This window comes from Serinus canaria, chromosome 9, assembly GCF_022539315.1.
Source record: "Serinus canaria isolate serCan28SL12 chromosome 9, serCan2020, whole genome shotgun sequence".
Lineage (NCBI taxonomy): Eukaryota > Metazoa > Chordata > Aves > Passeriformes > Fringillidae > Serinus > Serinus canaria.
Window position 1 is genome coordinate 5,285,730 of NC_066323.1, and position 26,467 is coordinate 5,312,196.

General features: G+C 40.3%; 1 protein-coding gene across 2 annotated transcripts in view; it reads left to right on the top strand.

The window, feature by feature from the left end:
* The first annotated feature begins 3,735 nt into the window (after nucleotides 1-3,735).
* Nucleotides 3,736-26,467, top strand: part of NAALADL2 (N-acetylated alpha-linked acidic dipeptidase like 2) — a 400,239-nt gene continuing 377,507 nt past the window's right edge. Inside the window, exon 1 of one of the 2 annotated variants that reach the window (XM_018912780.3) lies at nucleotides 3,736-3,831. The gene's annotated coding sequence lies outside the window, so the exon portion shown is untranslated. Of the gene's footprint in view, nucleotides 3,832-25,215; nucleotides 25,317-26,467 lie in introns of those variants that run through there. The other variant, XM_018912779.3, reaches the window with a different exon arrangement.

The window sequence follows — 26,467 nt, forward strand, 5'->3', positions numbered from 1 at the left end:
GATACCTGATACAGGAACATCAGCTCTAGTGAGTTCCCATGATCCATTTAATGCCTTCATTCTTTGGAAGCTACTGCTATTAGCAGACTTTAGAGGTAGGTAACGTTCATTTTTGTTGCTTTGTGGTGTTATTTTTCCAAATTCATTATTTAAAAGGTCATTTTCCAAGGTTGCTGGGTCTGAAATGACTGTTCTTGGCAGCAACTCCAACGGTCTCTTCATTTCATTAATTTTCTTGCTGAATCGTGGATTTGTTCTGTAAAATACATATATCCAATTAATTTTTCAGTATAAAAGGCAGAAACTGCCCATAAAAAGGAATTTTAGGTTTTCAAACTGCATTCAGCAGATGGTTTTAAAGGTATTTAATTTCTTGTTTCCTCAAGTGGGGCTTCTGTTATTTAAATGTGTGGTGCCTTTAGCCTGTGTAAAGAAGCAGGACTTGACATTCCAGACATGCCTACCAGTCCTCTTGGTCTCAGAGCCTTCCTTGATTAAATGCTGAGGGAATGGGCGATAAGGGGCAGGACTGTATGTCCCTTTTGGACCTTTAAAATGACAGCTTTAGGGCTCTCCTTCTCCTGCACTGGAATAAATAGTCCTGCCAACTACAGTGATCAGTGTCCTCCAGCAAGGGAGAGGGCATCACCCTTCCCAGTGTTAGTTCACCAGCGTGGCAACCAGGTAGGCTCTTTCTTATATGGGTCGTGGATTGAACTCTCTTAAAAATTGATTTTTTAAAAATTAGATTTTTCTCTTAGTTAATCGGATACAACCCGAAACCGCAGCATCAAACCCACTAAGGATTAAGGGAGCCACGAGGTGGCACTTCTGCTGCACAGAATGCCTAAAGCTCAATCACTTTGCAGGCTGGTAAAAATACAAAAAGAGACAAACAAACCAACCCAACCTTCACCTACAGAAGGAAAGTAAACTTGTTCTTATAAACAGCCATTTAAAGTCAGGAGTTAAAACCATCACATGGATTCCTTTCAACCTAACCAGGAGCTGGGCTTGATGATCCTTGTCAATCTCTTCCAACCCAAGTTATTCTATGATTCTATGCTAGACTTTCTGTAAAACAAAAACTCAGAAACTGCCTTATCCAGTATCTCAAGTCAGTGAAATCTCTTTAAACTTAATATTCCATTTTCCCATGTTTCCATGGCCATCTCCAAACTACCTGATATTTTTTTGATAAGGAAAGATGTGCACCAACACTGGTGTTTTAGTGATGTACAGTTTTCATACGCTCTTTCCTTTCAGGAAAATTTTAGGGAAGGTTTTAAGTTTATATTGATTATCCTGCATGTCCTTTTCTAGCCAGGTCACAGTAGGTTTTTGCAAAATGTAATTGCTTGGAAGTTTCTGTTCTAGTGTAAACCTGTTTCAGTTTCCCTGAATGTTGGAGGGCCATTAGATATATTTTTTTTTTTTGGTGACTTCTAGAGGGTGTGGCTGTGATCAGTTGTCTAAAGCTTTTCCCTTTGGTTGTAGCTCTGTACTGTGGTAAGCGAATGCTCTCTGTCTGAGATCTTAGATGAGGCCACTTCTTGGCAAAAATGTTGGGGGGAAGGGAGGAATTCTTACAACAGCACCAGGAAGACAAGGGTCTGGGCAGCAAAGCTAGCCTGGCTTTAGCAAAAAGTTAATGGAATTTTGTATTTGACTGACTTTTGGCTATTACTTAGTAATTAAGAGACCTGCCCAGGAATTTCTGACTAAGATGCAGCGGAGTCACGAGACTCCACTCAGCTTTCCTAAGAAACTTCTAAGGAGTTTGGAGCTCTGTGTGAAAGCGTGTGGAGTCATGGCTGGTGCACTTTGCATTTGGAGATGATTTCTCTGCTGCAGTGTCCAAGCTTGGGACTATCCAGAAGTAGTTCACAGCTGAAGCAAGGAAACATGGAACTGTTGTGGTGTCAAATCTATTTTAAACTTCAGTCTCAGCCTTTCTCATGGAATGGGCATGACTGGCTTAAGCTGCACAGTACAAAATCCTCAAGTCTGGAGTGACTAACAAAAACCAGTGTATAGCCATGGCTCGTACCTGGGGGTGGTATAGAAAAGAGAAGAATGTAGGAAAGAACAGAGTTATAACATGTTATTGCAGGAGAGGAAAAAAATTGTGAATAAAAACTGATGAATCATGCTTTGGGCAAATGCATTTGTACACCTACAAGCCTGACAGATTTCTTTGGGCATGAAAAGTACACCTCCAGCTGCAGCTGTTTTACTTCTGCTTAATGTTGAAAAGAGTACTTTATTAATGAGGATTGTAGACTAGTTCACCTGCTCTCTAGTGACCACATTGCTCTGTTTATTTCTAAAATTGTTTTCAGAGCTATGGCAGTCCAGCCAGACTTTCCCATTAATACTTTATTAGCAGAAGCCAGTTCTGTTATAAATGCTTGAAATTTGCATTTCTGTCTGCTTATATGTGCACCATATGCCTGGAAGACTTCTGGAAGACTTTGTTTTCTGCTTTTTCTGCAGCAGCTCTTGGGCTAAGATGTTTTTATTCCAATAGTAGTTTTTATTCAGTAGGGAAAACATTTTAAATGTTTTTTTCTTTCATAAGCATCTTTCTGAGAAACGTGACTGGACATATTTCTCCTTAAAATAAACATTTCTGTCACTAATTCCTTTAAACAATACTAACCCTGACTCCAGAGAGTGAAATTTACCAGTCTGATGCTTCTCCTGCCTTTGTTGAACAGCTGAGCCCTGTACCTTGTGTGGTAGCATCCGGGATTACAGGACAAATTGTAGATTTAGGGGCAGAATTAACAGCAAGACGCTTCCAAGCAGAACGAAGTCATTAATCTGGGTCGGGGAAATTTGTTTTACTGTGGAGAGAGTATTGTAATGGCAGTGCATTCAAGATCAAAGTTGACCTGTTAAGAGGCTTTGTGAGAGCAGTGTAATTGCAGCAGTTCAGGCACCTACAGAACGGCACTCGGGTGTGGTTCGATCCTTCAGGGCTCGGTTTCAGGTGCGCTCGGGTGTTCAGGGATGTTCGGGGATCCGCAGGGATAACCTGGGTGTGGGTCCTGCCTGGCCAGGGGGAGCTCAGCGCCTCTCATCTCCCCTCCCAGCTCCGGGGCTGTGACTTGTGCAGGCACAAAAAGCTGCACATCAGGAATTATCCCCCCCGCAAAAGATGTAAAACAAGGCTTGAACACCACCGTCACCTGCTAAATGGTACAGAAGGCTGAGAGAGTTCAGCCTGGAGATGAGAAAACTCCAAGGAAACCTCAGAGCCCCTCCTAGTTAAAGGGGCTAACAGAGGGGTTTTGACAAGGGTTGGAATGATATGATGGAGAATAGCTTTCGGTGGAGAGACGGTAGATTTAGATTAGATTTATGAAAGAAACTCTTCCCTGTGCGGACGGTGGGACCCTGGCACAGGTTGCGCACAGAGGCCGTGGCTGCCCCATCCCTGGCACTGCTCAATGCCGGGCTGGACACCTTTGCGCGCCCTGCTCCAGGGGAAGGTGTCCCTGCCCGCGGCACAAGAATTGTAACAGGATGCTCTTTACAACCCATCCATTCCGCAGTCCCCTGAACGCCCTCCCCTCCGTCCCGTCCCGGCGGGGCTCGGCAGCTCCGGCGCGGCCCCGCGGGCGCTCCCCGGGGTGGCCCCTCACGGCCGGGGCCGGGCGCGCTCCGCTTTACGGCTGCTGAAAACTCCCTGGGTGGGTCGGGCCGGGCCGTGCGGCGCCGGGCACCGCGCGGGGCAGCGCAGGTACCGCCGGGGGCAGCGCAGGTACCGCTGGGTACCGCCGGGCACAGCGCGGGTACCGCCGGGCACAGCGCGGGGCAGCGCAGGTAACGCCGGCTCGGGCGGACCAGGGGCGGGCGGGACACGCGGGCTCATCACCCCGACCCCGCCGGCGTGGAGGAGCCCGGCTGTCAGCGCGGAGGAGCGCTCGGTCAGCTCCGTGTTTGTTTTGTTTTTTGGTTTTTTTTCCCTAAAAGTTACTCAGAACTCGGGGAAATGAAAGGATCCGCGGCTGCTCCTGTGGGGGCTCCGGGCTGGATATAGTTTGGGGTGGGACAGGTAAATGCGGACGGTCCCGCAGAGCCCGGGAGCTCCCGCTCTCTCTCCATCCCCGGTTCCCGCTGTCCCGTGTTCTGCTCTTCGCTTTCTGTTCGCTGAGAAACGGGACGCGAGCGTGGTGTCTCTCGCCTGAGTTGAGAAACTGAATGGTGTGTTTATTAAATATTGAAACAGGTCCCCCAAAACACGGTGAGCTGTGTCACGTGTTGAAAACTTGCTGCAAGCCGTGAGCGCAGTCAGGAGGGTGGCAGGACGCGCTCCCCTCGGGGGTTGGGGTGCGCTCAGGGTACCAGAAACGCAGCCGGGAAATTTCGCAACTTTCAGTCTAGGACAACATTGTCCTTGTCGCCCTTCTGTGTGATCCTCAGTGTCTTGGTTTTGCCATCCACGCAGAGCACCTTGTCTTCGGCAGGTGTTCGTCTCCTGTAACTGACATGGCCTCAAAATTGTAATTAAAATAAACTCCGTAACGAGCGTGGAGTTGACACTTGGAAAACAGCACTGAGGCATCTCGCTGACTTCAGCTGAAACTTGAGGCATTGTTGCTGAGTCATCAGGACAGAAATATTCGGGGAAGAAATAAAGAATTTAGATTTTTAACCCTGATATGAACGGCCTGTTTCATGTTGGTTTATTTATTACTTGGTACATATTTCTTGCATTTACAGGCAAATTTACTTGTTCAGTGGTTAGCATATGGAAGGCATTAGATGCCTGAAACTGTAACGATGCCAGTCCTGTATATCAAGCAATAACTGTATGTATTTTTAGAATTTTAATCTAAAGAGCTCTTGTATGAGTCCCAGTACATCCATAACGCAGTGTTTATCTCTGCTATCATCAAAATACTAAGGAGTGTCTTCTGAATTTTGGTCATGGATCACATTCCTAGTAGATGTCTTAACCGTATGATAATCTGCCATAAAGGTAATCACCTGGAGCAAGCCAAAGATTGATCTTTTGTAGCTTATCTTTAGCAGGTTTTTTTTTTCCCGCTGAAGTTTTTTAATTAAAAACCCTAGAGCTACACACACATTTCTTAAAAAAAATTATTCCACAGAAACATGCTTTTTTCCAAGTTTCATCAGATATTTCTTGGTTCTAGTGTCTATCTAAACTCTGAAGAGTTGTTTTTTTCACATCCTTAAAATTATGGGAGTTTTACATTGCTGAAGATGTTGGCTTAAACAATACTAACAGGTCCCATTGTTCGATAACGAAGCAATACTTTTGTTTGTGGTAATGGAAAACTGTTTTTTTGCATTGAAGAGTTGGGTCTAGGTTTTTTATCTGAAGCAGAAAATAACGTTTAAATGGGAAGAAAGTCAGAATTGTCTGAGTTAATAGAAGGATGCTCATGGCTCACATGCATGTCACAAGCTGCAGTTTTTTGGTAGCAGCTCCCGTAGTCATGCTGGATCATATGACTTCCCGCTCTGTTAATCCTCACAGTTGAAGTCTTTGCTTGTCACTGCTGTGGTACATACCTGCAATATTTTTCCCCCTTTTTAAACAACCTCAGGGTATGAATACAAACCAGACAAAAATAGACCTTCAAAGTGCTTGATCTCCCCCTTAATAAACAGATTTATTTCAGAGGTTCCTCGTGATTCGCATGTAATCCTCCAGGGAACGTGTGCTGTAGATCTTCATTATGGCAATCTGTCAAATAGACATTTCTAAATCCTCAGACTTTTTCAGTGGCTCTGGAACTTCTACTCTGACCTTAATTTTGTTGGCAAGGCCAGCATTCCTGCAGTATAGAATTGCCTAAACACTGCTTGGGAAGTGTTATGCTTTCTCGTTTTGTTTGGTTTCATTTTCTTCTTTTCCAGCCCTCTCCTCCCCTGTCATGTTTGCTTTGGTGTTTAGACACATGCATTATAAATACATTTATAAATGATTAGGAGTATGCTATGTAGTATGAGGACATTATTGATGGATGGCTCTAAATTAAAACTTAGTAGGACTGGGATCCTATTTGGCATTTTTGTGCAGATCGTACTCTGGTTTGCAATTAATCCAGCTATGAAATAGGTCGGCATCTGTGGGATACGGAGCAGATACTGATGTGGAAATTGCCTCCAGTAAGTAACTCAGTGTTCTGACTGAGAAAGGAGTGTCTGGCAGGTGAGGGTCAGTCTCTTCTCTTGAGTAACAAGCAAAAGGACAAGAGGAAACTGCATATGCCTGGGGAGGTTTAGATTGGATGTTGGAAAAAAAAATTCTTCATAGAAAAAGGCTGAGCATTGGAACAGTCTGCTCAGGAGAGTGGTGTTCCTCCTCCCTGGAGGAATTTAGAAGATGTGTAAATGTGACACTTGAGGACACTGTTTAGTGCTGGACTTCATGGTGCTGGGTTAATGGCTGGACTCAATGTTCTTAGTGGCCTTTTCCAACCTGGGAGCTTTTGTGATTCTGTCTTCAGTTGAAAGCAAAGCATTGTGTTCTCAAGGACTTAGCATCATGTGCCTCACAGCACTCAGGCATGCATCTCTTGGGTCTGTCAGTGTGCCCGGTTAATGCTGCTGTGCAGGGAAGCAGCAAAGGTCACTGTTCATCCTCCAGTACCTGTATAGTTTCAAAAAACTGATTATCAAGTGCACCTGTCACAGCCCAGGCTGAGTGCTGAAGAGCAGTTGTTTTCTCTCAGCCATCTGCTTGCCATGGGAGCTGTTGGTCAGTTGGGATCTAGCAGGGAAAAAATAGCAAGACTGCATATCTAAAACATAGTCAAGAAGAAAGCTAATGAAGGTTCACCAACACTGCTTCTTCTGTTTTCTTGTACAAATGTGTTTGCAGTTCTTTTTGGATATCTTTTTGGATATCTGAGGCACAGAATAGGTACAGGAACTGAATAAAAATGTGAACGTGTTATTATTTATTACTGATCTGTTACTTGTGTCGAAAATTGATGATACAACACTAGTGACATGGACTGTTAATCTCAGTAAGCCTTGACTTAGAATTCAGGCTGGTTAACTCGATACACTGCTAAGTACATCATTCCACCTTCATCCAGACCCAAAGGATCCAGCAGTCACACAGTTGTTCTGGACTTTCTGCTTGAAAATCAGAGGGATGTGTCTCCCAAACATGTGTAGGGAGTGGGATATATGTAATGGTCATCTGGGAAGCTGAATTGGTAGAATTGTTGGGTCTGTGCTTTAGTTTTCTCTGGATTGCTTGTTTTAGTTTCTCAGTTAACTGTTTTCCATGTAAAGACAGATTAATTTGAGAGAACTTGTGGAAAAGCTCCAGTATGACCCAATCTCTATGTGACTGGGCAGGAAATGTCCTATGTCTTTGCGTTTGGCACTAATGAGATCATGCCAAGAATCTTCTGTCGAGTTTGGGTGTTCATACTTCAAGCAGGATGTTAGAGTCAAAGAGACTTCAGAGAAGAACTCTAAGAATGAATAAGGGTTGAAAATAGCTCCTGAGGGAGAAATTCTAAGAGCTCAATATGTTAAATATTATCAAAGAGAAAGGAGGGGAGGGACTTGATTGCAGTGTTAAAGCGTGTGCCTTGTGAACTGAAATTCTGTGATGAAGCAGAAAATGATGGGATATCAAGATCCTGTGGCTAAAATATGAGCCAGGCACATTTGCAGTAGAAACAAGAACTGCATCTTCAGCAAGAGGGTAATTTATTGCACATTATGATAGGATATTAATCAAAGGAAAGTTTTAATTCAAATACGGTATTATTCCTTTAAGATGTACCTAAGTAAAACTTAATTGAGGGCATGTGTCCATGTGCTACACAAGTCACAGCAGATGATCAAAGTATTTTTTCCTGTATCTAAATACTTAAATCTACATAAAAAGACAATCATAAAATTTGGTTAGCCCAGGAGACTGTTGAAATTAGAACAGAGCTGATGGATAACTGAAGACTTTTAAATGTCTAAAATGCCTGGAAACAATGAATCACAGTATAGTTAGAGTTGGGAGAGATGTCTGGAAGAACATCCACCCCCAAAACAAAGAACTCTAAAACAAGAATTTGTTTCAACTGTACTGAAGTTGAAAAGTTGGGTTGGTGAATAATTCTTTAGCAATGCAAAGATGCCATTACAATCAATTTTTGCATTAGGAGGTCTTGGCCATTTTAAATACTAAATTAATATGCCAGTTGCTAAGATTCCTTACAGGTTTTCATGAAAGTACTGTGGAAATTATTGTGGTTGATGTTCATAATCTGAAATAAAGGTGAATTTTAAAAAACCAAAAATCCTGCTGTCATTGAGTAAGTTTCATAGAAGAGAACACTTGGGCTGCTGTAGAAAACTGCTGAATAAAACAGGGTGGTAACAGAACATACTGTGTGTTGGGGGGAATTATTGGAGGGTTTGCAAGGAGGGATTTGTAGATCCTGCAGAGATTTGGGGTAAATCTGTGTTATAATGCATTATCTCCTGCAGTGAAGAGCCAGCAGCAATGTTCTGAGGTTTTTCCTGTGCTCAGTTTTACATGCCTTTAGCAGTCAGTGCTTTCAGGTCTTAGGCTTAGTAGAATTGTAGGCAGCTGTGCTGGTTTTGCTGGGGATAGAGTTAATTTTCTTCCTAGTAGCTGGAACGGGACTGTGCTTTGGGCTTGTGCTGGAAATGGTGTTGATAATAAAGGGATGTTTTGGTTAGCTCTGAGTAGTGCTACACAGAGCCAAGGCTTTTTTTGCTCATCACCCCACCAGTGAGGGGGCTGGGGATGACAAGGAGTTGGAAGGGTCACAGTTGGGATAGCTGATCCCGGGGGCCCTGGGAATATTCCAGACTAAGTAGGGTTGTGCTCAGCATAAAGCAGGGAGGCAGAAAAGGGGGACATTTGGAGTGGTGGCACTTATTTCCCCAGGGAGGCAGAAAAGGGGGACATTTGGAGTGGTGGCACTTATTTCCCCAAGTCATTTTTAGGTGTGATGGATCCAGGCCTTCCTGGGGTTGTCTGAACACCTGCCTGCCCATGGGAAGTGGGGAACAAATTCCATGTTTGGTTTTGCTTTCATGCACAGCATTTACTTCACCTGTTAGACTGGCTTTATCTCAGCCCACAAGTTTTCTCACTTTTCTGGTTCTTTCCCTCTTCTCACAGTGGAGGAGTGGCTGTGTGGGGCTGGGTTGGACCCCCTCAGCTGGGGGTTAAACTGTGATAGCAGCATGAGGAGAAATATAAGAATGGAACATCAAAACAGCAAACCCTCCCTTTGACACAGTTTGACAGGATGAGCAGAAGTCAAGCTGCAGCACAAGTCAAATAAGATACGCCTGTCTTGTATAAACTCTTCAGCTTTATGGAGAACATGTCAGGAATCAGCCTTCAATATGATGAGAGATCATCAAAATAAATGGAAAGGGCCAAGCTAAGAGCACATCACTCAGTGAAACCAGTCTGTTTTCTTAAATCCCAGAGGATACTGAAGCAGTGACCAGGGGATTGATTAGGGAGCGGGATTTGGTGAACCAAATCATGTATATGATGAGGACCAGCTGGTTATAAAACTGCAGCAAATTACAGCAGGAAAAGTCTGCAGCTGGAAGGATTTTTGAGCGTCTGAAGGTGATTGTGCTTCTTGTCTCAAGGGATTATGTGCAGGTATCCAGAAAGTTTCACGATATGTGCTGAAGAGAGCTGGATATTTTGTTGTATTGTAAGCGTTACAAAAAACTGAAAAAGTGGAGGTTTTGGGGCTCAGTCCACAAATTTTAAGCCACTTACATTGATTGCACACTTCCTTAGGAATGTTTAACAGCTTAGAAACAGCTGGATGATGGATGATTCTGCTGCAATTACAGAAAAACCTGCAGCAGTGAGTGTGGAAGACAGAGATATTTGACCATGTGTTGTTTTTTTGTCCTTACTAATAGCAGAATGAATTCACCTATGAATTCACAGGTGAATTCATACTTTCCTTCAGGACTGCTTTTAGTTATTATTCTTGTCCTTTTCGGCATTTATTTTTATGTTCCAAGTAGTTCTATAAAGGTTCTGTGTTTGTTTTATATTTCTTTTCGTGTTAGAGATTACCTAAATTTGTTTCATGCTTTGTCTTTGCAATGGTGGTAAAAATTTAACTTTCATAAAACATAAGATTTTTTTTTTCTTTATGCACTGACTTAGGCTGTTAATATACGTGATATAAGGTGTCATGGGGCAAGTTTGTGGTTTAAAAAGATTAACTTTAGTAAAACTGTAATGTAGAGTGATGGATGAGAAATTTTTTATAAAAGCTAATTATTTGCAGAAAACCATGTGTATACTGACAATTTCCAAGTAGACTTGGGTGTATTTATCTGCCCATTATAGTTCTTATTTTACAGAAGAATATGCTAAGTGCTATTCAGAATTATTTGGCCATATGTTCCTGTTTTTATGGAACTTAATTTTGCGGGCTCTTTATATAAATAATGTTTTCTCTTCATGATGGGATATTTGAAGAGGGAGAGAAAAGAATGTTCTTTCAAATGTTATACCTTTTGCAAAAGAGCAGATGGTGTTTGTATGTGGGGCTTCGAGGACGTTTTACACTTTCTACTGCTTTGTTCCAGGTTGTCTTAGGAGAAATGTGGTTTTAGCTCCTGTGGAGCATCCCAGGTTGTGTCACAGCTGATGTCAGTGTGTTCTAAAGCCAGCAGAGATGTGGAGTTACACTGACCCTTTGTCACTCTGTTTGTATAATGTGGATTGTTCCCAAGTGCAGGCAAGAGTTGCTTGCCTAAAGTTTGTTTTGTGCAGTACTTTGGCAAGAGTGGTCCTGAGTGAGGTGACATTGAAAGATCTTGAGTTTATATATCTTTATTTGTGCCTTTTAAGACTTGACTCTTCCAGTTTTGAAATTCCAGCTTTGGAAGCTGTTGAGGAACAGTCCCCTGGTGACACGAGTTGGCTCCTTCAGCACCTTAGGACAGCTCACCACCACCACCACCACAGCTGGTTCTCTGCAGTCAGTTTGATGCCTCATTGGCACTAAATATGATCCAAAATCCCCTGGGAAAAAACAGTAGGCAGTTGAATTTTCCTCTTTGTCTTTGAATATGAAATTTGAAATCCACTGGTCATGCCAATGGTGAGAAAAAGAGAACTCGTTAGTAAAGTCTCAGAGGAACTTTTAGGTGGGTGCTGCAGGCTGCATTGACACATTAAATTATTAAACATGACTTTTTACAAATGTGTTCCAAGACATTTACATCTATGAATCACAAACATCACGCTGGGTGAGACTAAAGGCAGGGATTTACGTTGTTTTGCTGTCCACATTAGTTAATTGTTTTTCACTATTCCCTTGCTTAGTTGTTGGGGGTTTTTATGACAATATTTGGGCATGTTAAGAAGTGTATTTTCCTCGTGGTGATTTGCTTCAAATAACTTTGTTTTAGTACTATTTTGGTAGGAACAAATCCGTATGGGCTCTGGCACAGAAATAATGTCTTGCATGAATATTTGAAATGTAATTAGAGAGCAGCAAAAAATACTGAACTGCTGTCGATACACACCTTGTATCTACAACAAATAAAGCATTATGTTGGGGGCTTAGAGAATTTTGTAATCTTCCTGCAGTTGTTGTGGGAGCCACTGCAGAGCATCTGCTGCCTGAAGGAGCTCCCTGTGAGGAGGAAACTGGAACCTTGGGGGTCACTTGTGTACAAAAATGGAATGTACTGTGCCTCTGGCTCTAGCCTCTGTCTGAGGCTGAGCTCTGGAAGCCTAAGAAAAAATTAGTGGATTTACTCATTTAGAGGACTCTGACAATACCTATGGAAGAAAATAATGTCTGGATCTGTGTTGAATAATGTCAGGCTGTTGCTTCCTTTAACTGTTAAAGGAAGTTGTGCCCACATCCCCATTCTGTAAGAGAGCCACTGCAGCCATGCATTAAGGGGAAAAACCAAATAGTTTTGATTAGACAGGGAAGATAGTTACATGATGACAGAAACATGCCTCTGGAATTTCTTTTCAGTAGTGAGACATTGCATTACTGCATATTTTTACTGTATTAACTGAGAATAAAGCCTATTCAGTATTGTTTGTATAAGTGCTTCCACAAGAGAGGCAGATGCTGGGATACTTGGAGAAGCCTGGTCTTGTTTTCAGACCAAAGTATTGGCCCAGAGATGATGTGTGACCATGTGCTCAACATGCTCAGTGGTTATTCAGCCTCTCTGAGTTGCAGATAAGTATGCAGAAGTATCCAGTGTTCTCCTGGGATGGATTGAAAACAAATGCAAAGATATTTTTAAGTCACATTGAATTCTTGTTTTCCTACCAGCTAATCACATGTATTAGATTCTTGATGAGTTTCTGCTGTCTGAAGAACAGATAGAACATGGGCAAATATGTCTGGCACAAGCCAGATGGTTTGATTTTTGTCTTTAGGGAGGGAGTAGGAAAAAATACATGTAGTGAGTGAAGAGGCTGGGGAGAATGTGGTGCTCTCAGGGAAAAATAAAAATTACTTCTCTATCCTGATCAGTTACTAGACTATGCAGTTTTAATAAAGAGCTTTTCTTGATTGCCAAGTTGTGGCTTCTTTTCACTTGCTTCATCCACCTACTTGTAATGCTTTGAAAATGACTATTTTGGGACGTGTTCTCTTGCTTTTATCCTTAGTCAAAAAAGGGTTTTTTTTCCCCCTCATGTTTCCTAACAGCTGTTTTTCATAAGTGTGTGTGTGGATAAATACTAATTTCCCCCGTGGTCTAGCTGGCTTTTCTGCACTGTTAATACTCCAGCACAGCAAAAAGTGATTCTGTATCCACACTTCATTCTCGGTGTGTTTTGTGTGCCAGCAATTAAGCGTAGATTTTGAAGCTGAGTGGGTGATTAACTCTGAGATTGTAAATTCACTAACTTTGCATGTGTGTTTTAAATGGGTTTCACTATCTAACCAGTTCTTAAGAAAGAACACTTTGGTTTTTATAGAGCAAAACTTGTCTGCTCTGCAGGAGAAAAAAAAAATAGATTTAAATTTTTTTTTTTTTAAATTTAATTAATGTGAATATTCAAAGATCCAGCAGCTCAGAATCAGAAAGTGCCAGGAACAAAAATATTCCTGGAATATGTGTTTCAAGGTAGGATACTTCTATGGCACAGGTGTGGAGTTTTAGCCTTGTTTGTTTGAGGGTTTTTTTGATGAAGTTATTGTTTTGCTTTTCCTTTTTTGTTTGTAAAATGAAGTATCTGCTGCTTTATTCTTTTGAGTACTGTAAAGATGGTTCTTGCAAATAAGAATTATTGATGTACTTTTGAGTACAGGGAACTGAAATACATGTTTTCATGTATGTAGCAGTTATACACTGATGGACATAGACAATAAAGAGTTTATTTATATATGTATAATATATAATTTTGATCAGATAGGCTTGTGGCCTCTTGAGTTTGTAAATAGTTTCCAGAAAGGCTGTAGAGAAGATTTATAGGAATTTTTCTGAGTGCCTATTCTAAGAGGGATCTGAGGTGTATTAAAGGAAGTGTGCATTTCTTAGGAAATAGCAAGTTTGAAGAGTTATGGAATTGTTATTTCAAGTTATGTGCCAGTAACCTGAGACAGTCTCCCTTTTGAAAAAAGTTTTGGTTTTCTCTTACACACTCTAGGATTGAGCTGTGCTTGTTTTCTGGCTGCTGATGGATCAGGGCTTGCTAGAGTTCTGTGTGTCAGAGCAGGGGGACTGACAGCCCCTGGAAGGGTGGGGTGAAATTCTCTGGTGTTCTCCAGCCTTCCTTCCAGTAAAAGACTTATGTTCCAGTACTTGAAAGGAATGGAAAAAGCATTAGTAAGTATCAAATTATAGTTGAATCATTGTGTGTAAAATACTTGCTCTTCTTGCTACTTCTTAAGGCAGAATTTTTTTGTTTGCTGTATTTTGCTCATCCAAGCATTGATGAGAAATTTGAAAAAACTTGTGAGAAATAGAAGTGTGTTTTTGAAAAAAAAGTACTGATGTATAAGGACTGCTTTCTGCTCTTTGTTTTTATTTGGTTTTTTCCTCTCTTATAGCCTAAGATATCTTTCTAGATCTAGATTCTTCTGATCTCTTAAGTGGCAAAGCCTAAGTAATTTTTTCCTTTCTCTAGCAGATACTCTGTGTGATTCAGTTTTGAAGTCGAATTCCTTCTATGTTTAATGGAGACATTTCTTTTTCTTTATTTTGGTTGAAAGGAGTTAAGTAATGACCCTTCCTAGAAAGATGAGATAGAAGTGTTACCAAAAAAAAGAAAAAAAAAATTTCTTGACCTTTAGTGCATTTTTTTTTTTAAGTATTGGTTCAAAAGCCTGACTATCCCTGATGTCCTGGGAAGGCATAAAAGTGTCAGTGTAAGAAGTATATCAAAGCAATTTGGTTTTTCAGGATTGAAATAAATGTGATTTAAAGGGAAACTGTCAAGATACTTAGATCTTAAACTACTTTTGTGGGAATTTGATTTTTATTCTGTTAGAGGCTTGCATTTACACTCTTGGTTCTAGAATAAATTAACTAAAAGCTGTAGAGAAACTTCAAAGATTATTATTACAGTGCTCTGTAGGGAATATTAATCCATTTATTGTTTATCTCTTGCCTTGGAGGAATTCCTTGGAGAAACTTTTACTCAATTATCTTGTGCACTGTGGAGTGTTCTTACCTGCTATGTGAATGTACCTCTGTTGAAATGATTGACTGCTGGCTGACACAAAGTTATGCTGGTTTCCGAGGAAAAGTGGCAAAAGAACAGAATTTTCTTTGAAATTGTGTAGTGGAAATTGCCTGGCAGTGATATGAGATGTGCCTCACAAACTGCCTTAAAATGCACACTGACCCTTTTTCTGATATTGAGAGGAAACTTGGGAAGATATTTCTCAAATAAAAAGCAATCTGGAAATGGATTAAACCTGAATAATTATTCACTGATGGAAATCTAGATATAGGAGCCTCCTAGGGACATTCTGTATGCACCCAGAAGTTCCTGAATGTGCAGAAGCTAATATAAATATTACCTCAGTCTTTCCTGGTAATCTTTTCTCAATCTAGGCTTTGCTTAAAACCTAATTTCTGATAGTCTATAGGCACTGACTATAACATGCAGGCCAGTGTGTGTGGTTTCTGTTTCAGAGCATATTTTTTAACCCTGGCATGCTAATCAGATTCTGCAGAGCTCTCTGCTGTATTTTGTTAGTTATTGCAGCAGGTTAAAAATTAAAAGGCAGGGCCAATGAAAACTAATTTAATCAGGAGTACTTTGTGCAGAGTCAGTACTGAATGTGGTTTATCATGGCTTTGTAATAAGAACACCACTACGAAGTAAAGAGGGAATCGGTGTTTATCTAAGATTCTGTTCAAGTGTGAGAATTTTAGATCTTTTCCAGGGGACATTTTTGAAGACTTGTCATTTTTGTGGTATTTGTGTTTTTTATGTTCTCACTTGGCTGTGTAAGGTGAACTGGACATCAGCTTAGACTTGAACAAAATAAATATACACAGCCTAAAGTATGCAAGATTTTGCAATCAATGTCATGAAGGTGAACTGTTGGAAAATGTGTGGGTTTTTTTCTAAGATTGGTTGTGCCTTATATTAATATTGGAATTTTTTTAAAATACCCTACCACTAAAATACATGCTGAAATTGTTTTCATTAATAGGTTAGTGTCTTTCTAGGCAATATTTGTTCCTCATCCTCAGCCACTAACTTTTGTATCTTTAATTTAGGCTTCTTCTGACATTGTTTTAAGCCCCATTTTCCAGGGTGGTGATGTTTGGGTGTATTAGGAAAAATAAAATACTTTACCTGGAGTTAGTACTGATCCAAAAAGCACTGAAGTATCTGAGGTGCTTGGCTTTTGTCATGATTGCTTTAATCAAGCTAATTTGGGGACAATGAAATTTAGATCTCTGGGTTTAGAGGTGACTACCCAGTGCTTAAGTCAGGGCTCTTGCTCAGCAAAGCATTAATATTGGCGATTATATGCTTTCTTCTGCTAATTCAACAAATTAATGAAGAATGTTTGCTGAAATCTCACAGACTTCCCTTCCTTGTGAGGAGATAATTACTTTTTGTCATGAATAAAGATATGCAGTCACTGGCAAACTCAGATGACTGTAAATGCTACACAAACGTCTGAAACAAAATCTGGAATAGTCAGGGTTGTCCATTTAGTGCTTTAGTCCAACAGTCTGGGCTGACTTTGGCTGGTTGAAGGTCAAGAGATGATGGGAGCAGCCCCAGTTCTCACTTGTGCAGGGTCCCTTCCACAAATTCCTCGTGCATTTAGGGTGAACTGAGAGCTGTTGGATTCTTGCAGTGAGACTGCCACATTGATGGGACAGCACAAAACTTGTGTTGTCCTGCATCAGCAGACATTAAAGAAATCTTTTTATTTAATATAAAAAGATGCTCTGAGGAGCTGTAAGTGGGTTCTTTGTTGTTTTGTTGCACAGATGGAATATCATATGCAGAATAGATTGTTGTACAATAATCAGTATCTAAGAAAAGTCTGAGTTATTGAAACATGTTGCCACAGGGCAAAGCAGGGGTGGGATATGGTTAAAAAAAAAACCCAGCAAAGGAAGCAGGAACACATTTATATTGCGTTCTTTGCTTCCAGAGTAGCTTTCTTTATTGGATTCCTTATGTATAAGTAACAAAGATTCATAAATAGTTTATTTGAATTTGATTTTTTTCCTGATCTATGCATGAGTTATTAGCTTTAGGCAGGTGCATAAAGATTCAAGGCTGTTTTTTTCTAAAATTCAGCTCCTCGCACTACATCAAATTTTGTTTCCTTTTAACTAGCAGAGGTTGTCAGAGTGCTGTAGCTGCTTACAACTGTAATTCATGTCTGTTCCAGACGTGTCAGCTCTTGGACTTCAGTGGACCTGAGGTCAGACTTGATGCAAATTTGGTAGTTTTTAAGAGAACTAATTTGGTGGAAAGAAATGCATGGAAAGACCTGAGCATTTTGCAGTGTTGTATTGAGAAATTCAGCCTTGACTAATGCAACTCAGTTGTGTCCTTTTTTGTTTTGTGTTGTCCCTCCATCACATGATATGCTTTGACTGGCACGAGTGGTCACTAACAGAGCTAAATTAGTGTTAATCAGCTTATGGAACAAGTCCAGTTTGAGGGGTGAATGACAAAATGTAAAACCCAAGCCCCAAATAAAAAGTAACTAACAATAGCATATTTATGTTACTGAAATACATATTCTCCAAAAAATATTAGGGTCAGAATTTTATCTGAGAGAAAGTTCTACAAACTCTCTATGGTGAGACCAGCGTTGCACCTCCATGAAGTGAGGCAGGATGGATGCTATAGCTGAATTCCTTACCTGCTGCAGCTTCCCAGGAGGCTGCTGGATGCCCTGGGGATGGAGTTCCCTGGGCTCTCTGCTGATTTCATGGTGTTGCTGGATGTGTTAATGGAGCAGCAGATGTTAAAGGCAACTTTCCCTGGGTTGTAAGCCAGGAATTACATGACTAGGAGCTCTGTCAGAGCTGGGAATAGGCTCTTGGGGAGCATTATCTGTTGTTCTCTGGACTGTGTGGCTGCTGGAAATGCAGTCATGAACTGAAGGGAAATTGTCACACTTGAAGAATGGAAGTTTATTTGTTATTTAAAGTTTGCTTTTTAATTATTGTTTTGTTTTTATTTTTGCGAATTTTCTGTTCACAAGGAAAACATCTAGAATATGAATATTTGAACACAAGTGGGAATGAACTTTGATTTTGAAGACTTGGTCACTATTAAAATACAGCCACTGTTCCCCTCTATGGCCTTGTCCAATGCTACTTTTCTTTCCTGTGCTTTCAGTTCCCTGCCTATAAAATGAGTGATGTTATACTCTCTTTCTAGTGATGTTTCAGAAAATGCATAAGTGAATTAGATCTGAGTTAATAGTTTTATATAGTCATAAGATTTTAGAAACCTTACTATGTCACTCTAGTTAATCAGCCAAAATTTTAATCTCTTTGACTTAATGATGAAGCTTATTTTTGATGGCAGTCTTGCCATGTATTTCATTCTTGACACAGTTGCTAGGATAACAAATACTTCAAAATACTTGAAAAGTTAAAGAAGAGAAAGGCAAGATAAATAAATGTGAGCTTGCTTCTCTCTCCACTCAGGTCAGTGATTGCTTCTTTGTACTGAATATGCATGGTTTGAGTAGGAAGCTAAAAATGGATAATTAGGAAGGCAATGGCATGTTTTGTCAGACTGTTTTAATACCTTTTGGGCTGTATCCAGTAGTAAAAACCTCATATTGTCTCCAGCTTTGTTTGAACTGTAGTTTCTGATGGATGATGGTGCCTTGTGTGGTGACTGATGTTTCTGGTGTGCAGCCTTTAAAGTGTTCTTTGACTTCCCCTCGCCGTTCCCTTCCTGCACAAACTCTGACTAGGAGAATAGTAATAGAAAAATCCTTCCTGGTAATGAGGAGAGCGCTGCAGATATTCACAGCATGTCATGTACCATTCCTGGATCAGAGTTTCTGGGGGGACAGGTATTTTTAGTCAGAGAATTGTCACAAAATGGATCTTCTGGCAGGAGGATGCGTTTGGTTCACCACCAAAGGCAGAACAACTTAATAGCGCGTTTTTGGATCTGTTTATGTTCAGTCAGATATTTGTATTCTGGACGTTTTCCTTGTGAACAGAGGGTATTTGGAGTGAAAAAGAAATAAAACAAAAACCCACACATTTAAGAAATAGGAAGTGTTGTTCCAGGATGATCACTGGGAGGAGCTGTTCATGACAGTTTTTATGCATTAAATCAGTGGCAAGGAAATGATGAGAGAGTGGGAAGGTGATGTGGATGCAAAGAAACTTAGTCATGGGTGGGGAATACTCTTGGTAGAAAGGGATCAGTAGTTTGAAAAAAAAATTTGAGGGAGCAGTGACCTCAAGGGAAAATACCAACTAAAGTTTTGAACTTCTCTTGTATATTATTAGCTATTAAAGCAGAAGTGAAGTTGGGCCACATGATTCCTGTTGGGAATGCACTAAGCAGGTAGCAGTTGTCCAGCTGGCCATTAATGCCCTGGAGAGCCCATGAGTTCCAAACTGGGGGAGAACTGTTCCTGCCATTGGAATACTGACAGGATCTTTGTCAGTAATCCTGTTACAGAGGTAACCCACCTCACAGAGAAAATTTGTGTTTGAATTCTGATATGATTGAGTGAAAGGGGAAAAGTCTTCGTAAAAATTCTCCACCACTATCTCCATAATCTCTACTTGAGTGAGCATCAGCCAAGTGAGAAAATGAAAAATTATAACCTGCCAAGCATCACTGGCAGACTGAAATGAAAAAATTGCAAGTTAATAACAGTGATGCCTCCAAAAAATTTGCTGGCCAATTTAACATTGCTTTATCCAAGGTCACATCTTGCAACTGATTATTTTTAGCAATTTGCAGATGAGGATTTTCTACCGTTCTTATGGGAAGTGAAGATCAGGGAAACCCCAAGTACAGTTTTAAAATTCAAAGTTATCAATCTCTTCATATCAGAAGCAAGTCATGTTCCCTGCTTGTTTGCTTAGGACTGGGCACAGATATTTTTTCCACTGTAATGAAATGGGACATTTATGCTATACTCTGTGACAGTGATGAAGTCAGTGTGACATGAAAACTCAGAGAGGAGTGAGGTTAGTGAAAGAACTACAACCAGGAAAAATTAGAACTTGCCTGAGTTTGTTCTGGAGCATTCTTGCTAATATTTATGTGATAATTTTGACATAATAGTGTTGAAAGAGATTGTTGCCTGTTTTTGAGGTTAAAGGATTGTGAGTCTATTGCAGGCAAGTACACAAGACTTAATATAAGCTGTGTCCTGTGAAATGACCAAGGCACCTTAGCGGAATCTAAGGTGTGAAAACCATTAGTGAGCTGGAGCAGCATTTAATTTCCTCCAGTACAATCTGCACCATCATTTTAATATTCCGGGGTAAACCTTGGTACAACATTTGCATAGCATTGCCACACTGTCACTTATTTAAAATAGAATGTTCTTCAACAGCTGGAATGTATCATTGGTGTGTGGAAACTCCTGCCCTAGGCTTGCAGTGCAAGGGGAAACCCTCCCTTGTTTTCATGTGGTTCTGTGGTCCTTTTCATGAAGGATATGCAACATCCTGATATGCTGAGCGTACACAGCAGTTCTAGGGGGATTTGTGGTGTGGTGGTTCAGAAATCCTGGCTGTGGGTAATTGTTTGTCAGCCATTCAGTGGTTGCAGTGCAGAAAAGATTGCAGTGCTTGTGGCCGGCATGGAAAGTGAAGGTCATTTGTTGGAAGATGGAACCATTCTCTTTGTGACTGCCCTGGTGTTTAACCAAGAAGGTCTTACCTGTCAGTTACTTGAAAAGCTCTGCTCAAGGACTCCCCAAAAGCATTTGTTTTTGTTCCAGACTCTGTGAGCTGTGTTAGCTGCAGCTGTTCTGTGTTGAGAGAGGATAAACGTACAAAAGGTGCCCCTGGTGTTTGTTGATGATCTCCATGGTCAGAAGCATGGCTGAAGCCTCAGCTTCCAGAACCAAGTTTGCTGAGCACATGCTCAGTACAACAGGAGCTGAATTTCCAGCTGTATTTCCCAGCCCTATGGAAGTTCCCTGTTAGATCACTCACGTCCTGCCAGCCTTCTGAGATCTGACAAGATCGCAGCTTGAACTGTTTAATTTTTCTTGCTGTCATGCGATGCATCACAGTGAGTTAGCTCAATAGCCCTAATCTAATGCTTACTGCAATGAAGCTGGGAATGTAGCCTTCAATACTTATTTCAGTAAGCAAAGCAAAATGAAATATTTTTTTGACAACTTCTGTCCATTTCATTATCTCCTTTTTAATCACAAAAGTGTCTCATACAGTTTTCATACTTCCTTAAACTTTGTAGCCTGTCTGCTTTCATATACATCAGGCTGATGCCAGCATCTCTCTCCTCTCCCAAACAAGCTTCCATCCATGTATTAGGTTAATCTGTTGCATTCCTGCAGCAGAAGGAAGCTGATTCTTTCCTGATGTGTCCAGGCATGTCTGGAGTTGGGAACAAAAATTTCAGGGAGTAAAAGACTTCAAACTTGATGCTTGACGTTTTATTGCCTTGTTTTGGCTTTTTTCTTTTTTTTTTCTTTCTTCTTCAAAAGTAGTCTTGTTTTAGGATATTTGCAATGCAAGCAAAATTGAGAAGCTTTAGTATTGCCATTTTTTAGCATCACTCTGAGTGATCCGAGATGCCAGGCTCTGACTCTGTCCCAGGCCAGACAGAGCTGCACTTCTTGCATTATGCTCATGTTCAAAGTGGAATTTCCTCACTAAATTCTGTGATATTTCCCCTTTATATTAAGGCTACTTTCTGTTTCTGCATGGAAATGTGTCTGTGTGTAATCTCTGTAAGTATACATGGCATTTCCACCATTTTTAGAGCAATACAGTGGAGATTAAATTCCTCCCCTTTTTTTGTAAAACACTCAGTTTTCTAGGGTAATAGCTTGCTTTTAATGTTGCAGACATTAAGAGAGAAACAAATAGGTAAGAAGAAGAAAAACCAAAGAATAGAGAAGATAAATACATACAGCTGGGCACGAATTTTTCTTCACACCTTCTGGGACAGAACTGGATAAATTGGTCTCTTTTTTAACAGCAGCAGTGTTGGTTTAGGTGCTCTGTTCTGCATCTGCTCCCAGGAGTTAAATGTCAGGGCACAACTTGATTTTTACTTACATACAACCAGCTCTAAGGATGCATGGCCCTCTGGATGGAGGAGAGACATCCATTGTGACATGCAGTTGTAAAATTGCATCTCTTTGCTGGCTAAGAGGGGTGCAGCAAGCTGTTCTCAAAACCAGGCCATTTTTCCTTGCTCTTGTGAAAAGCTAGAGCTTGACTCTGATGTTTGCTTTTCAGGAAGCTTAATGCTTTTGGGCTGTCTCCAGCCAAATGCTGATAATAGGCTCTATAAGGGAACTTCTGTGCAGTGATTCTTTCAGCAAAGAAATTGCACATAGCAAAAGTGGAACTGACCAAGAGAAAGGTAAGGTTAAAGCAAGCATTTAGACTTCTTCTTTTTAAAGAGCTAGTCAGAGTAGATTAAAGCCACTTGAACACACGTTAACTATTTAAAATAGAATGGCAAAGCTGCACTTTTTTCCCTGCAAAAATCCTCTATTGATGAACACTTATTTTAAAGTCTTTTTCTGTGTCAGGAATGTATGAGGTTTGACTTGTAACTGTGCAAGAAATTAAAATTGTTCATTTTAATTGACCTTCTTGACCTTAAAGGAAATGTGGATACTTGCAGACCACTGCATTTTGTTTTCTTCTGAAAACATTTTGAAGTAATGCATCTTGTTTTCATACTTTGAAAAGTATTTTTGTAGTGAGCCTGTTTCTTTCAGAGTGACAGTGAAATGATGGCAGAGTTTTAAAATAGATACCCCCTTAGAAACTTGTGTGCTGATTATTAAAGTTTCTGGAAAGGAGTTCTCTGACCTATTACAAAATAATTTTTTTGCCAGCACAGAGCATAACATGTTCTGATGACACTCATAATTGCAGTGCTTCCAGAGTAATTACCCCAGCAGTTCATTTTTGTATTGCTGGAATTCATATTGATGTGTGTTATGTTTAATTGAAATCTGCATGCTTTGATGTGTGCATGTGTGGAAATACTCCTTGGGTTTACCTGACAGCAAATGTGTATTTACTTGGCAGGTAAGCAAACATCTGGGTGTCTTAGAGACAAATGCATTTTTATCTCACCTGTGTGTGATACTACATCCCTGTGCAGCTGCATTTTCCCAGGTTATTGCCAGCCCACGTAGTGGTGGATACTGGAGGTTCAGGTGTTTATCCAGCATATCAGTTTGCAGAGTTTGGAATTGTGCCAGAAACCAGTTCATGGTCAGATTTTGGCCTCTGTCCTCACATTCATTTGCTGATGTTGCCTTCCTTTAGTTACACGTTACCTGTTTGTACCAGCTGAGTTTCTTCCAGGGAAAAGGGAAATGAGTCTCCTAATTTTGAATTTTTGCTGCTCCTCACTGAGCTATGATGGAACTTTCTCTTTCTTTTGGCAAAGAGATGCCTGAACTTTTTGTATGTAACTGAAGAAGGCACCTGGTTATGAAGTGCTAAAGCCTAAAGAAGGAAGGACATCTCTGGACAGGATGAAGAGTGAAGATAATGTGGTGTTGCTTTGACACAGAATGGGAAGGCAGATTCGGGAGTAGAAATAAATAAAACTGACAAAAAAGTTCAAACAGTGATGTCTGTGTGGGTGTGATTTGTTACAGTCAGGCTTGTAAGGTAAAACTAAAATAAACACAGCTTTTCCTGTAATAGACTTGAGTATTCTAGGAAGTCTTTTTTATAGAGTTCATATTGTATTTTGGGGTTCAATTACTCAAAAAAAAAAAAAAATTCCTCCGTGTGCTTGCTGGGTATGAAGTTTTATCAGACTATCTTGGAAAGAGGCCTGGGACTAAAATGAGCATTTTCTTGATGTGATGTCTGCACATTTTCACGAGAGGAGTCAAGGTCATTCCCCTGCTGAATGGGAAAGAGCTTCCTAGAGTATGTTGGCAACACTAGATTTTTCTGCATTTTCTTTAGAGGTGGTGTCATGAAGGTTAAATTTAAATTCACAGCTAAAAATAGTACCTAGAGTATAAAACAATTGCTAAATTAGGAGTTATTGTAAATCAAAATAAGGCTGGTTCTCCAGGAATTCTTAGTGGAAATCAGTGGTATCATCTGACCTTTTTTTTTTTAATCTTGTAAAAGCCTTCTGCTTTACAGCTCTTGTAATGGTATAAAGGAGTGAAGGTTTTCTTGTATGAGCAGATTTGAGGACTGGAGTGAAACTGCAGCTTGTAGATCCAGTGGGTGGTCACTGGATAGGAGCTTTTTTTGGTTATTACCAAAGTACTGAACTAGCCAGTCGTCCAAACCTGTTAATGTCCATCTTTTTAGGGTGTAAATATTTTCAAGGCAGTGTTTCTTACAGGGGCCTTTTTTTGTGTTCGGGATAAAAATGAATGTGACCTCGGTTTAGTAGAAGTACAAGAACAAATTCCTTTGAATAAAAGCACATCTGAGAAGTTAAACAAAAAATCCTTTGCTACAGATTAAGCCTGGTGCTTCTCTCCTCCCTTTTAAACATTTAAAAACACACTCTTTACATGATGCTTAAGCCTTTAAGTCAAAGTTATGAGGTGCTTTAGCCAGGCTTGAGTCTGAGAACAAGACCCAAACCAGGACAATAACAAAATGACACAAAGATTGACTCCACCGTGCTTGCTGGATGAAGTGAAAACTGCTGAAATATAATTCCTATATCCTGGGATTTCACTGCCTGCTGGAACTAATCTCATTAACTTAAAACCACCTGAGGCTTAAGAGACATATACACTGCTGTGAGAAATTATATTTATCTCATCCTAGGGGGAAATCCTTTCCCTCCCCCGGCTTACCTTACTTTTGACTTTGTCATTCGTGAATTACCAGGTCATTTCTCCCCCATGGGAAAGTCGTCATAGCTCACAGCTATGCAATTACTGTATCTGAAGTTCACTGCTGTATGAATGCTGAGATCACTGTTCGAGGGTTTTCTTCTTAAATAATTTCCTAGAGAAAACAAGGACTGGAAAAATAATAGGTTAGCAGTTTACTTAAATAAAGTTCCTCCAGAGGTCCAGGAAAAGGTTCCAGAACTAAAAACACAAGTATAAGGCTGTGGGCTTACTGAAAGCATTAAGGTGTTTATTGCCTTTGTAAACCAAACACTGAGTTTTCTTTAACCATTAAAGTTTAAGAGATTGGTGGCTTCTGATAAGTGGTAATTGGATGCAGAAATTTCCAGTGTGAGGTTGCAGTTTGAAATCCCATGAGTGTTGCCAGCCAGGGAGAGTTCTGGAGTTGAGTGGTTCATTGCTATGCTCCAGTTTGGATTGAGAATAGATCCCAAATCTGCATTCAGTGTTAAATCCAGCCAGTAAAAATACTGTGTTTGACATTGGAGGATTTTGTATAAGGCTTTTACTGATTAATCTTGTTGGACTTTGCAGTGAGGCAAAATGACCTTGTTCAAGTGTCTTTCAATGTGTGTCTACTTCTGAAAAAAAATTATTACATCAATTACGGGTTATCCATTAAACAGCTCAAATATAAATTATATTAAGAAAAAAAAGTAATGTGAAAACAGAGTGAGTCTGAAAACCAAATCCTGGTTGGAGATGGATTGCAGATGGATTCTGAGATGGATTGCAGAAAGCCTTTTGCAGTGGAAGCTTTTTGTGGTGAGCCTGGCCCTTGGGTGCTGCTCCCAGAAGGGAGCCTTGGAGTGGGGAGTTTGTGTTGTGGAGGTGGAAGTTACTGTCAGTGAAATGGAGGAGCCAGCTTCTGTGACTAAGAGAAATGACCACTGAGCCAAACTACATGTCATTTTTGTAAAACCCAGCTCAAAAGGTGATTTGTGGGTTTGAATCATGGGTCTGTCAGTGTTCACTGTTTACATTGGTTTATTGGCCCTAAGTGGCCATTTCCCAGCCAGCCATTTAAATTGTTCTGTGTTGATAATGTGTGTATGGGGACAACAATAGATGCAGTTGCAGTTGCAGACCAATTACAGTAATTAAAAATGATAATATAAGCCTCTGTTTCTCTTTCATCTGCATGGGATGAAAGTAATCTGGTCTGTTGATGGGAATGCCCCATTAATCCTCTGTTAATGCCCTATATTTAGGGGCCCACAATGAAGTGTGTAGGAGCAAGTAGTGAAGTGCATTAATGTCTTTGGATTAGGAGTCCTTGTAATTATGGTGCTAATTATGTGTTGTTGTGATCTTGTCTAGATGTAGGTGAATTTGGTCAAGTGTTTTTCTTTAATTTTGCCGAGTAATGAATAAATCAGTGAAGTCACACATGGCTGTTGCTATTGTGTTGTTAAGAATAGAGTCTGTTGGGGTGAATGGTTGCTGAGCTCTAGTGTACATTCCCTTTTCAGTCCTGCATAAATGAGTATAGCATATTCCAGTTTATTTAGTGATGGACAGGCCGTTAGCTCTTAAAATAGCCAAGGAATAGGAACCTGACACCTTGAATGATTTATGTGTTTTCTTTGTAAGCTTGTTTCTGTTTTGTAACCTTTAAAATGTGAGTTTTATGAGCGATATCATTAAAATTTATACTCCCTCTAGTGTGTGATGTTAGTCATTATTGCTCTGCTGTGCCTCCAGATCACCTGTCTGAATTACAAAGCAACCTTCCTTGGAGCTAAATAATAATTTTTTTTTCCAAATGTGTGCTGACTTCATTATTTTTCATTGGTACTCCCTTACCAATGCAGAGGCTGGAATCTGGCCTTTCCTGCTTTCCATCCAACTGGGAAAGGTTACTAGGAGTAACTGTGTATTTTTAAGAATGAAATATGAGGGGTTGTTTAACTTAA